General features: G+C 38.6%; 1 protein-coding gene across 1 annotated transcript in view; it reads right to left on the bottom strand.

Annotated features, from left to right (window-relative positions):
* Nucleotides 1–2,737, bottom strand: part of LOC107601217 (trinucleotide repeat-containing gene 6C protein-like) — a 75,269-nt gene extending 72,532 nt beyond the window's left edge. Inside the window, exon 1 of the mRNA XM_016293308.1 lies at nucleotides 2,128–2,737. The gene's annotated coding sequence lies outside the window, so the exon portion shown is untranslated. The remainder of the gene's footprint in view (nucleotides 1–2,127) is intronic.
* Between the last annotated feature and the right edge of the window lie 14,483 nt (nucleotides 2,738–17,220).

Raw genomic sequence — 17,220 nt, forward strand, 5'->3', positions numbered from 1 at the left:
CTTAGCATAACAGACAAAAGATCTCTGGTTCAATAATGCTCAAAAATTGTTACAAGGTGGCTCAGAAGGGAATGTGGGAATTAATAGGACATAATCAATCAGCTATAAACTGCAGAGTGATTCCTTAAGTATTACTAGTTGCATACCAGTGACTGTGAGAAGCTCAGATGGAAGTCTCTATTTTAGATTTGAATAGAAATGCTAAACTTGATACATTTGCCAACAGAGCAAAGTGGCATATCACCACCAAGTGTAGAAAATAGCAACAAACTTGGACATCTAAAATGTGTAGACTGGAAAATGAAGTACACACAAAGAAGAAGAAGAAAATGACAGCTGCTCGCAGAATTTAGGCAAAGAGATAAACACCTGCAAGCTAATGCTGCCTTGAGTTTATTTGTTTGAAGAAATTGCCATGTTTTTACTTTAGCAAAACACTATAATGTGGTATTTGTACAGGAAAGTTGTTTATTACAATTATGACAGTACGTTGATTGTATTTTTGAAACAAAAAAATAGTTTTTTTGGTTTTTACAGAAACCAAACCAGTCTAACATAGATCTAACCATTGAAATGAGAAGCAATCCATGGGTTTATCTGTGGTTACTATGGTCTTGCTCAAAATGACACAGTTAGTATACAGTAACCAAGTTTCATAAGGGAATCACACACCAGACTCGGCAACAATGATTCCACTTCAATAACCAACAGCCACAAACGACCAGACGTGCAGCCACATGGTGCAAATCCCAAGCCACAGTAATGCTGGTTAGGCTTCATAAGAACAAGCTGAGAGGGGCAATGTGACCTAAGCTTTATGGTAATCTGAGCATTAAGTGGCCTCTTTTTGTCTGACCCTTTTTCACTCCTGGAGAACACACAGCCCTTTTCAAAGGTCTGGCTCTGACAGGAGGGCCCCTGACCCTGTGAGGGGAGCCGAAACGCTCCCTGCCAAATTAGCAACTGCACCACATGAACAGCCAAGGGGACGTTTGACATTGGTGCTGTCCTCAGACGTTAGCATTATCCTGCACTACCAAGAAGACCTATTCGACGGCCTTACGAAAATTTGCCAAGGTAACCATAGTGTCCGTCTAAATATCAGTTACCGTTACTACAACAAAACGGTAGTAATTGGGCATTGCCAAACACTGTCCATAAGGAAAATAAACACTGACAGAAACATTCTGACAGCTTACGTGGTTTGAATCATACTTCTTATGAATTAACTACAATTTCACAGTAATACCAAGGTAATACTGACATCTGGCTGAAAACTATTACCAATCTTAGTCAACATATAGTTACTCTCAATTGCTACAAACACCATTTCGCCAATAAAACCTCTAGTATTCTTCCATGGAAAATAACAAGCCTAGAATATATATAAGAAAATGTAAACAGTATTTTGTTATAACTAAAGTAAAATAGTTTTGAGGGATCTGAATGTTTTATTCAAGGGCAAATGACAGAGCACACAGTGAATGGAAGAGCTTTAACCAAAAATAAAAGCAACTCAAAAGCGCCATATCTCTAATTCAAACCCCATGGAAATATAAACACCACAGCGGTTGTTTCTTTATCGTTCATCGCCCAGGGTTAGAGTCAAAGCAGTAGCACAACAATATAATTTCAGCGTGAGGTGCCTCAATGGGAGACAAGCATCAAAACGACGTGACGGGACTCCCATCAAATACTGGACACATGTCTTTACACACAACACACCGTCCGGCGTTAACTAAACACAACGGGCAAATCACTCATTTGCTCACATTGGCGTAACGTTACGTATGAATCTTAAATACGACTGAAATCCGATAAGAAATCTTATCTCTCGTCTGTTTAGAAAATGGGCCAATGTTGATGTTTGGGGGAGTAAACATTTGCACACACAAGCTTCCTAGCCACCAAAACAGAACAGAAAGCACATGTTATTAAATCGACCTGCGAGCGTTTAAACAGCGTATGCCAGGCGATTTCAATAATCCTGCGCCCCTTCGCAATGTCTCTAGTTGTCAGAAACAAAACAGCACAAAAGAAAATGCTAAAATGACGCATTGTCACCCAAAATGATCACACCCCGCCCACTGAAACAGTATAACTGTTTTTAAAAAAGCAACATCTTACCTTTATTTCGCACACGGCGCAACTGCGGTCTGCTGTTCAAATGAGCTGCATGGTGAAGTCGATGTTGTCGTCGATACCCGTAACGTTACTGACACAGACCAGGTATTATTCAGCCGCAGTCAGACACTGAGCTGCAATGGCGAGCCCGACTTTCCAGTTGAGGAATTCACCTCTCAATCTGCAGCGGAATTTATCCGGGGGGAGGGAGGGAGGGAGGGGGGCTCTAAAACGCCAGTGCAAACAGTGAAAAGGACATTAAACCACAGTTTTGCATGTCAGCAAGAAAGCTTAAGGTTGATCAGCTGTTCATTTCCGCGACCCTTAGGAGCAGCTACACGCGCACACCCACCCACACAGACGCGCGCGCACTGGCAGTTTGAGCTTTTGGATGTATATAAAGTGCGTAAAGGGAATATCTCAGCATGCCTTTAGTTCGCTAATACGCACGTTAACGAGTCCACGCGAGTAAATGTCCCGACGCTCAGAAGGTAGGGAAATTCCAGTGCATCCATTTAAAGTGATACTGCACTGACGTGTAGCGTTCACTGGGTTTTCGCTTGTGGCGCTCCAGCAGCCATTTTGTTGAAACTGACAACAGCCGTCTCAGTGGAGTAAAACAGGAAGTGCCCCCATTCCCCCAGCGGTATGTCACGTGACTTCAACTAACAAACAATCCAGCCCCTCTGTTAAAAGATCGCTCCACCGTTGTTGCTATGACAACGAGGGTCGAGGAACCACCTCCCTCCCCCAACAACGCACACTGACGTACTTGTAGCTCTCATTGTATTAATCATTAATCGGGCTTTCTCAGCAATACATTAAAATATATAAAACGCAGTTGTTCTTGGGAGCGCTTGCATCCATTTTAGATACTAGGTTTAACATCCCGTCTCAAAGATGTTGTCGTCGATACCCGTAACGTTACTGACACAGACCAGGTATTATTCAGCCGCAGTCAGACACTGAGCTGCAATGGCGAGCCCGACTTTCCAGTTGAGGAATTCACCTCTCAATCTGCAGCGGAATTTATCCGGGGGGAGGGAGGGAGGGAGGGGGGCTCTAAAACGCCAGTGCAAACAGTGAAAAGGACATTAAACCACAGTTTTGCATGTCAGCAAGAAAGCTTAAGGTTGATCAGCTGTTCATTTCCGCGACCCTTAGGAGCAGCTACACGCGCACACCCACCCACACAGACGCGCGCGCACTGGCAGTTTGAGCTTTTGGATGTATATAAAGTGCGTAAAGGGAATATCTCAGCATGCCTTTAGTTCGCTAATACGCATGTTAACGAGTCCACGCGAGTAAATGTCCCGACGCTCAGAAGGTAGGGAAATTCCAGTGCATCCATTTAAAGTGATACTGCACTGACGTGTAGCGTTCACTGGGTTTTCGCTTGTGGCGCTCCAGCAGCCATTTTGTTGAAACTGACAACAGCCGTCTCAGTGCAGTAAAAAAGGAAGTGCCCCCATTCCCCCAGCGGTATGTCACGTGACTTCAACTAACAAACAATCCAGCCCCTCTGTTAAAAGATCGCTCCACCGTTGTTGCTATGACAACGAGGGTCGAGGAACCACCTCCCTCCCCCAACAACTCACACTGACGTACTTGTAGCTCTCATTGTATTAATCATTAATCGGGCTTTCTCAGCAATACATTAAAATATATAAAACGCAGTTGTTCTTGGGAGCGAGATGCGTGCTTGCGGTGTTCGGCCAATCACAATGCACTGGGTCAGCTGGCCAATCAGAGCAGACTGCGCTTGTCGGAAGGAGGGACTTTGTAGAAAACTAAGCGTTTGAGAGAGTCGGGGCATAGAGGACCTACAATAATGTACAGTATTTGAAAAATAATGTGTTTTTTGAACATTAAAGTATGTCAACATATTCTGTTACACCAAATACACAAAATAATGATCTTTAAAAAAGCATCATATGACCCCTTTAACATTTTTAGGTGAACTATCCCTTTAAAGAAGCTGTTCATAGAGCTGTATGATTCCACAATTTGGGACACATCACCCAGTGTTACCAAGCATGACTTTCATAGTGTTACTATTTAGTCTCTTTCATGCTGCGATATGGATTTAAAAGATTTTTGCTATGCAAGTATGATCTCCACCCAAATTTCTGAGTGCATTTTTAACACTGCAATGCTGATCCCCCTCTGTCCCGCTCCTGCTTACAGCTTTATCACAGCATGGACTGAGGAAGACAAATATGATCAGAGAGCTGGCCAAACATTTCACTGAGCAATGAGCCAAAACCCGACCTCACTAAAGACTCATCTCTCTCGCTCTCATTAGCATTCATCCACTCAGTGACAGCCAGAGCGCTTCTGTTGGCCAGATGAATATGAGGGGATGGCTGGGTCGCTTTAGGTAGTTAAAAGACAAGGGCTTGCCGATAAAGACGTGCTGACAGACCTTCAAGGGGCCAATTAAATAACAATCCGCCCTAATGTCATTTGCATATGGATTACGGCTGAGATATGTAATGCAGTGGCAGTGCAGAAACGTGATTACGGAGTGCATTTAATGATGAAGTGTGTATAGAGGCATAAAAGCTCAGCTTGGCAGGGAGGGCTAATCACAGCTCAAGGCAATTAATCTTGCTTGTCGTGATAATTCAGGTCCATTATTCTCCACGTCACCTTTTCAGAGTAGAAGCAGCATCATAGAGTTGCAAAACGGGCAACCCAGACTCACCCAGACAATGAAAAGTGTATCGAGTCTCATCTTTGGGAGCAAGTTAAGGCAATAATATAATAACCTTTAGTGTGTGCATGTATTGGGAATGTGTGTTGATTTACAGTCCGATGACATGGGTGCAACAATTATGGGCAGGGCATCTCTGGGCTGGATTAATTTCCCATGAGACCTTTGTAATGGATAAGGGCAGGAGATAAGTGAAATGTAGAAATTAGCACATTCTCTGACTGTCACTTTCAAAGAGGAATATTGGGTAAATCATGTCCAAAGAAGCCACATAAACGATACAAAACAATGGTGACAAGTCATTTATTAATTTATTAACCATAATCGGGTCAGCATGCAATATGCATGGAATTTGTGTTATTTTAGTACCATTTATACTGTTGTAGCATTTATTTTGAATGATCTTTTATAGTTAATTAGCGTTTACGGCCTTTTTATATTTTTATATTTTTTTAATATAAAAAAAACTATATATTTTTATATAGTTTTAATTTTCATTTCAGTTTTAGTCATTTTTGTATTTTCAATGTGTATTTCAATTAGTTGCCAATGAATGCAACATTTCTCATAAAAATTTTATTTTATTTTATTTTATTTCATATTTCAATTAATGAAAATTATTTTTAATAGTTTTAGAGAATAAGTTCTGCACATTCCCTAAGCTTTGTGTGTTTGTTTATTAGAATTTTTTAATCATTTAAATATGCTATCCAATAAACGTTTAGTACTTTCAGCTCTGTTTAGCATATTTTACCACGTTTACATTCATTCTGTGTAATTACAGAGATAAAATACAAATTATTATATATAAAAGTACAGATTGTCCTCCTAAATCACCACAGAAAGGGTAAAAAAAAAAAAAAAAACACCCACAAATTCCATTTGGACCTGTCCTTAACTGTTCAGCTAACAAATTATCCATCTGAGTTCTTCAGCTCATATGTTAATGTTTATTTTAGGTACACCAGCACTGGTTGGCTTTACTTGTGTTATAATCACACACGCTTGTTGAAAAAGCATTAGACCTTTGTGGTCTCCATGGCATTAGGGGAGCAGTGTAGAGAGGTTAATCAGATTTACAGCACACATAACCATAATTGGCTGCCTTTATAGATTCAAATGAGCAATTAACTAAAAGCAGTTTCCGTTGCACTTTCATTGAAACCCTGTGAATGTGCTGCTATAATAGTTTTGAGAAGAAGACCATAGAGGCAATCAGAGCTTCCTCTAAAACCTCTAAACAGACTTACCCACAGCTCTTTGGAATACTTAATTCTGATTGGCCCATTGTGGCATTCAGCAATTTCATATTTCTTTAAATTCACCATGGATTCATTCATGACAATAGCAGTGCTATATTAGACCAGTCATTGTAGTAACTGAAACTGGTCCTACTTTCATGTCTCTTGTACAAAACCACAATCTGGTTTCGTTGTATACATCACTTTAGTTATCAGCTGTAATAACAATGACCTCAGAGGACTTCAGTATTAATATTACTGTAATATTGCAGCAGTGTTCATTTTATTTCTCGGCTGATTATTTTGAATAATGTAATGAACATTTTAAAGATCATTTTATTTTTGCATTAATGCCTTACTGACTATACACTCTTCCTAACTGAATATGCAAAACTGAACTATTCGAAGAATATGCTATTAGACTATTTATACTCATACACTGTGTATTTTTAATCTTTCTCTGTGTTGAAGGTGCAAAGCAGATCAATACAGGCTTTAAAATCAGATTCTAAGATGCATTTAGTTTCTTTAAAAAGTAGAACCATCAACACTCAAAACAAATCTGTTCATATTAACCAAATCCAATTTGGTCCTAGTTCATAAACGACAGAAGCAAACCCTCCAGTCACATTCATCAATATAATGATGAAGAGCCCTGCCAATAGCACATGATAGAGAAAACACCTCAGTCGTGCAATGACATGAGCTGCAGTGACAGCTGTCATGCTGTTTATAATACATACATGTGTCAAGGGAAGCTTCATTCAGATACATGTAGCTCGGATGCTGTGTTTCCATGAGACTTGAGTCTGCCATAAGAGCAAGTTGTCTGAAATCAGCACAAGCTTTCAGTGGGGAAAGAGAGCAAAGCTTAATCACAACAGCTTTTCAAAAATACAGAGAACCAGAGTGAAAAATAAATCTTTGAATTCAGTTTGCACTGATATAATTGAAATGTTAATGGAGCCTTTGCTCAGCAATGGGAACAATTGGTTATTTTGACCGCATAATTCCTCAGCCTTTCTTCACCATTATCTCTGCCATTATTCAGTTGTTTTTATGTACAACAGAAGATGAGTTCTTTGAGCTCGAAAGGCAGATGATACACAGAGAAAGAGCATGACCTTTGCTCTTTCTGATCAATACTCTCAGATAGTGAAAGGGGAGAGGGCATCCTTTTCGCCATTTCGTATTCATTACACTTTATTGATGGAGATGGATAGAGGGTAGTGTGTATATTGTAACGTGATGCAGAGAGAGACATGCTGATATATACAGTGAGGTCCCAATTTTTCTAATTAAATGCAACATGTCATTACAAATGATACAATATTTAGCATAACAATTAGAGTAAGAAGCATAACTGAAATGTTTTCATGAATTTCATAATGCCTTAGTATTTGGTTTGTCCCTCTTTTGATTTACTGACTGATGATCTTGTTTTCAGTCAAGATTTGAGAATGACCCAGAAAACATTTTGTGCTTCAATGGGAGCAAAAACATCTGATCATTTCAATGTCACAATAATCTAGAGCCACATAATCAATGTAAAAAAAAATCTGTGATTTGTGACCTAGTAATATTGCAGCATCTTAAAATTCACTGTTTATTTTAAGGTATATTATTATTTTTTAAATTATTTTCATGTTGAGATAATTCAAAAAAAGATTTTCAACTTTTGGACCATATATGTTCATAATAGATACGTTTCAATTCAGAAAAGCAAAATTTGTGTTCTTCTTGATAAAGGACAGTGTTTTCAGTTATTTGAGAAGTAAAATAAATACAATTTCTAGAGGAGACCCACAGGGTTTTGCTTTAGGACCTTTGCTGTTTTCATGTTACCTTTATTAAGCATATGATACATTTTCATAATACGTTTCGTCTAGCTTATTGTGCAGAATCCTACATACTTGTCTTCATTTGACGGTTACTGTTTTTTTTATCTTAAAACTTTCAATTTTTTTCCAGACTTGGAATTCGTGAAATTTTCTGTGAATTTTTTAACCCCACTTTATCTGATCTAAAGTGACCTAAAAATATTCTAAATTTAACTTGTTTGTGGGGGCAAAGTAAACTTGTGTAATTATTGTGGTAAATAAATAAATGAATCCATTAAAACACTAGAACCAGCAACAAAGGATACACTCAAACAACTCACCCCATTCACATATGAACACACATTATTACATAGCTGCTCACAGAAAGAAGCAGAGCGCTGGGTGTAGGTTAGTAATGAGCATGCCACAGTTGCATGCCTACAGCTCCCCTTTTCCCCTTCCCCCATCCCCAGCATCACAGTGATGAATGCATCCCTCCGCTCAATGGAACAGGAACAGAGTAGTAGAGTACAGCCTCTGTACCATGCGACACGCTCCCAACCCACTCAAGTAACAGCAGCATAACTCACTCATCGGGCTCACACCTCCCACCTTACTCTAATCTCAAATGTAATCAAACTGGCTTTAATGCAGTGCTCTCAAGCTGGAGTGTGTTTTGAAGACTGATGGACATGTACAGTTCACATATAAAGTAGATTGAAATATCTGAGATTACGTTGAATATCTAGGATATTTACCTTTCAACCTTGAAATTAACAAAAGGTTTAGAAGTTTATACACCTTAATACCATTATTATTATTATGTAAAATGGACAAGAACTAAAATTCTGATCTGACGGTCAGATGTTCTTCCAATGAAGCTCAAGATGCTTTATGCATAATTCTCAAATCATGATAATACATTTTTGCACAAACTTGAGGAGTTGATGCAGCTTAAGTGCTGCTGTCATTAAAACAAACGGAGATAAGCGCAAAAGAAATACTGAAAATCATTTAAAAAAATCAATTCAATATTTCACTTGTAACAAATTTAGCTAACAATCTGAATCTGATAATCTGATTTGTACAAAAAAATATTAAATATTAGTCATATTTTAATTGGCAATTAAAAATTTATAAAAAAATTATATAAACTTTTTTTATTTTCATTAATTTGTATTATGCATGTAACGCCCATCTCACATAACCATGATAACTTTAAAAATGTGTTTCATGTGGTAACATCTAAATTATTTTAAGTTACAAAATATTAGGCTATTCCATTACTGAATCAACATAAATACATTAGGTTACACCAACAAAATTAAAATTTTAAGGTATGAGCTCATCAAGGTAACAACTGCATGTTACCACAACTGCATTGGCCATTAAAGATTTCAATAACTCAAAACATCCTCAAAGGCACATGAACACATTAGTATGTAAGCATGCAAAAAAGACAACAAATTTGATCATAAATGAGAGCAGTGGAAACAATATCTCACTAATGCAATCTGACAGCAATTTGAATGAAAACAAGCTTTTCAGGCAATGTCACTAGCAGTTTCCATATGCCATGCTGTATTGTTCTCAGACCCTCTGCAGCCTTATTACAGAGGTCTGCCATTCAAAGGCGTTCCCCTGTGTCTCAGACTGCAGGCCAAGCAATCTCACATGCCACACTGCAGAGTGACACCACATTTATTAAACTTCTCCACTGGGCACGCAAGACGACACACACGCACACACACTCAGTGCCAATGGCCGGGGAAATGGAATTGGGGGGAAGGGAGATATGAATCTGTTTTCGCTTTTGAAAAACCAGAGGTAAAATTGTCTGACCTTGACTTATGGAAGTGGAGGAGGGAGGGAGGGATGGGAGGAGAAAGGGGAAGGCTGGCAGGAGAACAGGAGCGTATATTAATGAGCTGACAACAGGAGCACAATAGCATGACTGACCATGATGGGAAAAAAATGGGCCAGGCAGGAAACAATGGTTGATGCTACTCTGGTCCTCTATGCTCCCACAACCGTGTTCGCAAGGATTCACATTCATTCCCAGCAGTGTCAACTATCACATTGCAATTTGAATGGATCTGCTTTGGAGGATTGTAAATGCTTGTCATAAACCCGACGATGCGTGATTGTCACAAACAACAATCCTGTCGGTAGCAGCTCAATCAAAATCACTTTTATTTGTCCTGCTGTATCCTTTTCCTAAATGCTGCTGACTGATGTTGCATCCTGTTCATGATCAGTTCCATAATTAGCTGTCTGATACAGAAACTAAAGAAAGCATGGTTGTGGGAGCCTACTATTACTGAGTCCATGGACTTGAGAACTTTATAAAACACAAAGAAGAGGTTTCAGACAGTTCCAGCACTTTAGTGTGCAGTATTTCAGAGTAAAAATCTGTTCTATTACTTATCTGGCTTGAAATTCAGTTTTACAGGCACTGTAAAACTAAATGGGCTGAAATAATGTTGTATTTACAATACTGTTCAAAATGTTGAGGTCAGTAAGATTTAAAAATATATTTTTATTAAGGACACATTAAATTGATTGAAGTGACAGCAAACATGTAAAAAAGAAGTTCAAGTAAATGCTGTTATTTTTTACTTTCTATTGATCAAAGAATTCTGAGACAAAATGTATCGAGGTTTCAACAAAAATATGAAGCAACTGCTTTCAACATGGATAATAATAAGAAATGTTTCTTTAGCACCAAAGCAGCATACAGTATTAGTGTGATTTCTGAAGAATCACGTGACACTGAACACTGGAGTAATGATGCTGAAAATTCAGCTTTGCCATGACAGTAATTAATTCCATTTTAAAATATATTAAAAAGTAAACAATTTAAACATGATATATATCATGATATTACTGTATCTACTGTATTTTTGACCAGCTTTCTGGGTATTAAAGAGCTAAGTGGTCTGAATCGCAGTAGAAGAGCGATGCTGTACAAGCCCAGATAAGTCTGCCAGATTGTGGTAGTCTGCTGCATCGTCCACAATGCTGTCAGCAAATGCAATTTATTCCTAGTGAATTTCCTGCAATATATCCAGCTACCTCATAATTGTATGAAAATAATAAGCATGTATCTTTGGTCAGCTGCCTAGAGTCAGAGGCAACAGGTTGAACTTTGATGGCCACTGATTCAGCAGGAATATAAGATTTCAGATTAACATTCAGAAAAGATTCAGACTCACATGAGCGACATCATTTGCTCAGTTCAGCTGGGGTTAATCATGTCATCAATTATGTCTTCAGGCCATTTTAAACGGTCTGCGTTTAAAATGTAGAGAGTAATAAGAAGGTGAACATGAGATTGCAGAACTGTGGAGGAAAAGGAGCTAGAGTCATGAGCAGATGGAACTGTTTGCAGATAGGAGGAAAGTTAAACTTTGCGGTGAGTTCTGTGAGAAAGCTGTATCTATAATGAGCCTAATTAGGATATAAAGTAGGCATGTTTGCAATGACAAGCGTGAAAGTGACTTAATTTAAATGTGCCTGGAGCAGTGCTAAACCAGTGCCTGCTTAAACAGGATCGTGGGTGCTTATAAATAAGGTTTTTGCCCTAAACTTCCACACCAAAGTGACAGAACTGTTTAGTGAGTTCACCTCTACAGAAAACACAATTTTATAGTGTACAGGTCTTTATTTTTCACTTGCTCACACTGATTCTTTCCCTTCTCCCCTTTTCTAGTCAGTACATATATTCTACAGAGAGCAATGAATAATTTAAAGTGGTCCAGATAATCCCCAGACGTGCTTTCTCATGATCCACATGCACCTCTGCCACCTTAAACCATGGAGAGAGAGAGAGAGAGAGAGAGAGAGAGAGAGAGAGAGAGGGGGAGAGAGACAGAGAGAGACAGAGAGAGGAAGAGAGAGAGAAAGCATCTGCTTGGCATTTGAATGATGCTTAGGGGCAGGGTAGGTACAGAAGTCTTGGGGTTGATTGGCTGAGAATGCAGAGTCTTACTGAGATACATTTATCCAGACTGCCTGAATGCCTGTTTACACGCAACACAAGCTGCCCAGTTTAGTATGTGTGTGTGTGTGTGTGTGTGCGCAAGCATGTTGCTTCTGAAACACATCCAGTTCTGTCATCTAAGTGACTAAAAGGATTAATACAGAGAGAGAGAGAGAGAGAGAGAGAGAGAGAGAGAGAGAGAGAGAGAACCAACATTCAGGTGGTCTCGAGGCTGCAGAAACAAAGACAGAGAATAAAAAAGAAAGGGTGATTGAATATGTAAGGAATAATTGACGACGGGCCGTTGAATTATTAGAAAAATAATGCTCTAAATCGAATTGTTATGCTGCATTATTTTTGTAATAATTCAACGGCCTGGAGTCAATTATTCCGCTTACACTGTTACCACACCTCAAGACATCGATCAGATGATATATTTAAAGGGATTTGTCCGGTTTTCACTTAAATCGGTATTGTGAGTAGGATTATTTCTTCCGCATCTCATCCAACACCTCTTTTGCTGGTTCCAAAACATCATTTTAAAGCTGGTAATGGAGGCTTGAGCCGTTGATAGCATTCTAATGCAGTTATTAATGAAGTTATTAGAAAGAGAGAGAGAGAGAGAGAGAGAGAGAGAGCTTGTGTGAATTAGGCTACCTCTGTGCGTCCCTCAACAGTGTTCTGCAGCAGCGTCTCTAAACAGCGCTGTTATTACCTCGTTAGTGAGAAATGTCATGTGTAGCCTTTAAGTTGCTACACTATATAGGCTAACTGATAAATCGTCAGGGCAGCGCTGACAACACCTTTTTGTGCAAACTGCGTGACCGTAGTGTGCGTGTGCGTGTGCGAGCACGTGTGATTGCAGTCATTCATGTGTGCTGTATAGGTACTGTATGCTAATTTCCGTTATTACGGTTAACTATGCAAAGTGATATGGAACTGTAATCAGTTTTGCCAGATTGGATGGACAATTTCCAGCCCAAAAGCTCACAAAAACCCACCCAAAACTTTAACTGTCAAAATAATATTACAGAATATGTAAATCAAGGTTGAGAAGGGCCATTTTAACTCCTTAAAACAAAATATTGATGACAAAATAATATAAATTATTGTGACCCGGCTAGCCGTCCGGCCAACAAAGTCAGGTACCGTGGTTCCGACGGTCTAGAGAGGAACTAGATAGGCCAGGTACGACACACAAGATGTCATTCGAAAAGTGGTTTATTGTCTTCCCACAAGAGTGAGAGTGCTGAATAAATACAAAGTACAAATAAACAAAATAACAAAACAACTTAAGTTTGGTGCTCAAACTCAGCACCTTCACTGGGTTACACAAAACCACAAAGAAAATTGCTGGAGCAGCAAACCTAGCACTAACAATGCTGACAAGCCCCATAGCTGGGCACTGCAAAAAAAAAAACCATCTACAAGTCAACAGGTGGTTTAAATAGAAATATTTCCCGCCAAACAAAATTGGACCAAACCAATTCAACAGAATAAACTCCTTATAGACAGTTCATCTTTCTCTAATAACACACTATTCCATAGCCATTTAAATAACAAAAGACGGCAACTAGCGCGGTAGACCAACACCAATCAATAGATACATACAGGTGCATCTCAATAAATTAGAATGTCGTGGAAAAGTTCATTTATTTCAGTAATTCAACTCAAATTGTGAAACTCGTGTATTAAATAAATTCAGTATTCAATGCACACAGACTGAAGTAGTTTAAGTCTTTGGTTCTTTTAATTGTGATGATTTTGGCTCACATTTAACAAAAACCCACCAATTCACTATCTCAACAAATTAGAATATGGTGACATGCCAATCAGCTAATCAACTCAAAACACCTGCAAAGGTTTCCTGAGCCTTCAAAATGGTCTCTCAGTTGTGTTCACTAGGCTACACAATCATGGGGAAGAATGCTGATCTGACAGTTGTTCAGAAGACAATCATTGACACCCTTCACAAGGAGCCACAAACATTCATTGCCAAAGAAGCGGGCTGTTCACAGAGTGCTGTATCCAAGCATGTTAACAAAGTTGAGTGGAAGGAAAAAGTGTGAAAGAAAAAGATGCACAACCAACCGAAATAACCGCAGCCTTATGAGGATTGTCAAGCAAAATCGATTCAAGAATTTGAGTGAACTTCACAAGGAATGGACTGAGGCTGGGGTCAAGGCATCAAGAGCCACCACACACAGACGTGTCAAGGAATTTGGCTACAGTTGTCGTATTCCTCTTGTTAAGCCACTCCTGAACCACAGACACCGTCAGAGGCGTCTTACCTGGGCTAAGGAGAAGAAGAACTGGACTGTTGCCCCCCCCCCAAAAAAAAATATCTTAACTTAACGACTTAAATTGGATTTTTAATTAAAGATTTCTAACGGGGTCTCAGACTTTTGGACTTTGCAGTAATGGTATAAAGCAACAGATTCAATTTGTTTAAAGTAACAGCACACCTCTCCTTAGGAAACCCAGTGATTTGAGATATCAGTTATGGCGTAATGAACCGTTTAGCATTGTCAGTGGCTGTTTAGCATTGTCATTAGCACCTTAGCAAACACCACTAATGACAAAGGTTGCTAGTTGCCACCTACCAAATCTTGAAAAGAGATTTTCCATGAATTACATGAGGGAGAGACCCTGAACGAATCAATTTCCGGTGTGTCTTTGCGTGTGTGTGTGTGTGTTTGGCTTGCTGTGTTGACCTGCAGAGTTCTGCCAAATCAGCACAGCACGCCTCTGACAAACACTCTGATTTTCAGCCTCCTCCCAATGAGCCGTTACATGGAGTTAGTCAAACATGAGGCAGAACAGCTCACGGCTGCAGTCTTCCTCACAAAACTGACTACCAACCTACAGACGCACATACACACATGCAGAAACACCACTGCAGTAACTCTTCTACTAACCATTACTGCCACAGACTCATTCTCACACCAGCCCGCATCATTTCTTTCCTTCTAATTAACGAACGTCTCATGGAGTTTGAGGGCTGTCATTTTGTAGATCGGTTTCAAATCATAGCACAGCCTGCATTTGAGAGGATGTTCTCGACAGAACAAAAACAAATGACTTCCAGCTGTGGTGACCTAACATGAGGTGATGTGTGGTTTTGGCACACAACATGGACTTCCAGTGAATCTATATCAGTTCTGGTTAATAAAGATAGTTCATCCAAAAATCAAATATCTGTCACCATTTACTCACCCTCATATAATTTCCAAACCTGTATGACTGTATTTTTTCCTGTGGAACACAAAGGAAGATATTTAGAAAAATGCCTCGCATTGCGTCCGAATATGCCTACTTCCATACTTCCATAGTAGGCGAAAAGTACAGAGGATGACCTCCTACTTTTGCCAAGATTCTGAAGTGCGCATTCAATGGACTCTTTACTATCCCATAAGGCCATAGGAGGGGATTTATAAATGGCAGTGAAGTGACGCAGGTACACTGTTTAAAAAATGTTTTAGTGTGAAATTACCGTATATTCCAGGTTAATAATTGCATTATTTTCACAGTAATTTCACAGTGGGACTTCACTTGTATCTAACTGTACTCTCAGAAATGTCTCATAAACAAACTGCATCATGCTGTAGAGTTAATTCTTGTTGTACTATTGAACTTATTTTTGGTTCACTTTTAGCAGTTTGTGTTGTTGGTTTATTTTGTAATATTGGTTTATGTTGTGTTGTTTTTATTTGTTGAGTGTTACCATTGTTGTGTTTTGTATGTTGAGTATTGATGCATCATATTTCAAAGCTGTTTCTTAGCAATTGCTTCACTATTGTGATCAATCAATTCACAAACAGTTATGAATATGAAATAAGTTAATTTTAATAGATTCATTTTCTTGTTTAATTAATACTAAAATAAAATCTTCATGTTCAGAATATTTCGACTAACTTAAAGTCAGGCAACTATTCTAGCTTGTCATTATTTTGACAAATGTTTTCATTTGTCACACTTCTGACATAACTAGATCAGAAATTTTAATATGAAAATGCAAGGTCAAAGAGCCCAAACAAATACTAGTCACTAACCACCATTATGGTGACAACTAAATCTCTCACAGTGGCACAGTTATAAACAACTTTATGATGTGAATTCACAGTAAAAAGAAGAGCAGTAAATTACTGTGATATTACTGTGATGTTAGCATCATTCTGCTGTTCATTCACAGTCATTTGTAAGAAAATGATCCAGCATGCATTGATTTCACAGTAAATTTCTGACTACAGTAATATATTGTAAAAGAATACTCTTTAATCCTGTAAATTCCTGTAAACTTTTTACAGTGTAGGTTACATTACAGTGACAACATGGCGGAATATAGTGCATACTACCCATATTCATAATATATAGCACATACCTGTACTTTTGGAATAGTCATGAAGTTAGTTTCAAACCAAATTTAGTACCTACTAGACAGTAAGTGATTTCAGACGCAGTGGTGTTTTTTTTTGTCCATACAATAAGTCAATGTGATCTAATTTTGTGAGACTGTCATTGCATACACAAACAGTTCTTTAAAATATGTTCCACATAAGAAATAAGTCATACAGTTTGGGAACAACATGAGGGTGAGTAAAAATGTTCAAATGTAGCTTTGCGTCCTGATTTAGCAACAGAGCCAATATCTATAAGTAAGCAGTCTGAGGTATAATGTGAATTTTCGGTAAATTCTGCAGCATTGTCCTGTCCTTTGTTGTCTTTGCGGAATGAAATACACCCTTTGTGAGTCCGGTGCTTTCCACTTCATTCCCTGCGGCTGAACCGTTACATGTCATTAGTGTCTTGATATAATAAACCACACATTTGTTATGTTTCACTGAGTCCAAACATGTCCAATAGACCTCAACTTCGTGCTTTTTTTATTTGGTGAGAGAGGAATTATTTGACAAAATGCCAGGTCACGACTCTTTATGTGTATGTGCTGTTCAGCCATTAAAAGGGGACATTTTAAGTCTAACAATTAGCAAACGCGATTACATCTTCTCTCATATTCATTTTTCCACATTAAATGCAGTTCAGCTGAAAATGTCAAGCGTGGGGCTGTGCATTTCCTCTAATGAGTATTCAATGACTGCATAATTCAAATTGCATTGCAGGAACAGGACAGAATGTTAATGTCTGATGGCTTTTGGACTGTGGCGTTTGCAGTCTTGAGGTTGTTTTTTTCCTGAAGATTACAGAATAAATGAACTGATTTAATACAGCACATACATTAATTACAGATTACAAAATACTAAAACTAAGAAGAAGAAAAAAACACATTAAAAATAAAGCCATTCTCGGTCACTATTCATATAACCAAATTAGTGACAT

This window comes from Sinocyclocheilus grahami, unplaced genomic scaffold (genome assembly GCF_001515645.1).
Source record: "Sinocyclocheilus grahami isolate Dianchi unplaced genomic scaffold, SAMN03320097.WGS_v1.1 scaffold302.1, whole genome shotgun sequence".
NCBI lineage: Eukaryota > Metazoa > Chordata > Actinopteri > Cypriniformes > Cyprinidae > Sinocyclocheilus > Sinocyclocheilus grahami.